This window comes from Fukomys damarensis, unplaced genomic scaffold, assembly GCF_012274545.1.
Source record: "Fukomys damarensis isolate Sample0158 unplaced genomic scaffold, DMR_v1.0_HiC HiC_scaffold_3, whole genome shotgun sequence".
Lineage (NCBI taxonomy): Eukaryota > Metazoa > Chordata > Mammalia > Rodentia > Bathyergidae > Fukomys > Fukomys damarensis.
Window position 1 is genome coordinate 7839015 of NW_022900915.1, and position 1283 is coordinate 7840297.

General features: G+C 55.3%; 1 protein-coding gene across 2 annotated transcripts in view; it reads right to left on the bottom strand.

Moving 5' to 3' along the window:
• Positions 1–1283, bottom strand: part of Smim3 (small integral membrane protein 3) — an 18150-nt gene that overhangs the window by 15324 nt on the left and 1543 nt on the right. Inside the window, exon 1 of one of the 2 annotated variants that reach the window (XM_033766561.1) lies at positions 610–631. The exons of the other annotated variant lie outside the window; for it this stretch is intronic. The gene's annotated coding sequence lies outside the window, so the exon portion shown is untranslated. Of the gene's footprint in view, positions 1–609; positions 632–1283 lie in introns of those variants that run through there. 2 annotated transcript variants of the gene reach the window in all.

Consider the following 1283-nt stretch of genomic DNA (forward strand, 5'->3'; position numbering starts at 1 on the left):
TTTTTTTTTTTTTTTTTTTTTTTTTTTTGTACCAGGGATGAACCTGGGACCTTTTGCTTGCAAGGCAGGCTGTGAAACCAGTGCGCTAAATCCCCCGCCCCCTTCACCTCTTTGTCTGTCACCCTGTGGCCCAGTGTCTGACCCAACTAGTCTCATTTGTTATGTGCCTCTGACACCTCACCGCAGCTCTGTGGTTCTCTGACTCCGCCAAAGAAGGGGACTTCCCAGGCCTTTTGTGCAATGGACCCCACAGCTCCAAGAGGTCAGTGCCTAGTCACCCCACTGTAATTTACACCCCCAGGGTGGCTGGAAACAGGCTCCATTGGGATGGAGAAACGCTTCTTGGACTTTTGGGTTCCAAATGCAGAGGTACACGCTGCCCTTAGGCTCAGCTGGGCTGTCTGTGCGTGTTCAGACAGCTGGTGACTGTGCACACCAAGAGCAGGCCATCCACCCACAAACACCCACCCTACTTCCTCACTTCGCAGACCGGAAGATGAGGCCCAGAGAGGGGAAATGCTTCGGTCACAGTACCTCAGGACCTCCTGAGACCCCCAGAGAACTGATCTTCCCACTACCCTTCCACCCTAGCCCCAGTCGGGTACTCACAGTCCCTCCGGACTATTTCCCCACCGCCACGGCACCACAGAGCACAGCAGATGGTCAAGGAATGACTGGGCAGCTTCCCAGGCTACAGCCTGGCGCTTTGAGGCGTCAGGCGTTCACGGTCTACACTCGGGAACCATTAGCCCCAGGTGCCAACAGGCTTCATGCTAGTCAGGAAGAAACCACGGGAACCACATGAACAGGGGTCCAGCCTGGTCACTCAACCAGAATAGCAACTCCTGACAACTCCACAGGTTTTTACAGTTCCTGCCTTCCATCCTTTCACTCAGTCAGCACAGCACTTTCTATTTGCCAAGCCCCGTGTGCCAAGTGCTGAAGTTGCCTCAGAGATAAGAACACAGTCGGTAGGCAATCCCTACACTCCAGAAACTGGGGTGCCAAAGAACCGGCAATTAGATACGCTCTCACTTAAAGGAGCCCATGCCCGGAGGAGCGGGGCTCGGAAAAGTCCCTCTCGTTTTCACACGTCCTTTCTTGTTCGCGCTCTGTCCACAAAGAATGTTTTCACGCTTCACGGATGGAATCACCAAGTCTCAGAAAGACGGCGGTGAAGCACCTGGGACAAAACCCGGACTAGAACCCGCCAGACGCGCCTTCCACGTGGGGCTCGGGGGAAGGGTGGACCCCGCAGTCGTGGGGCCGCGAGGACCCAAACC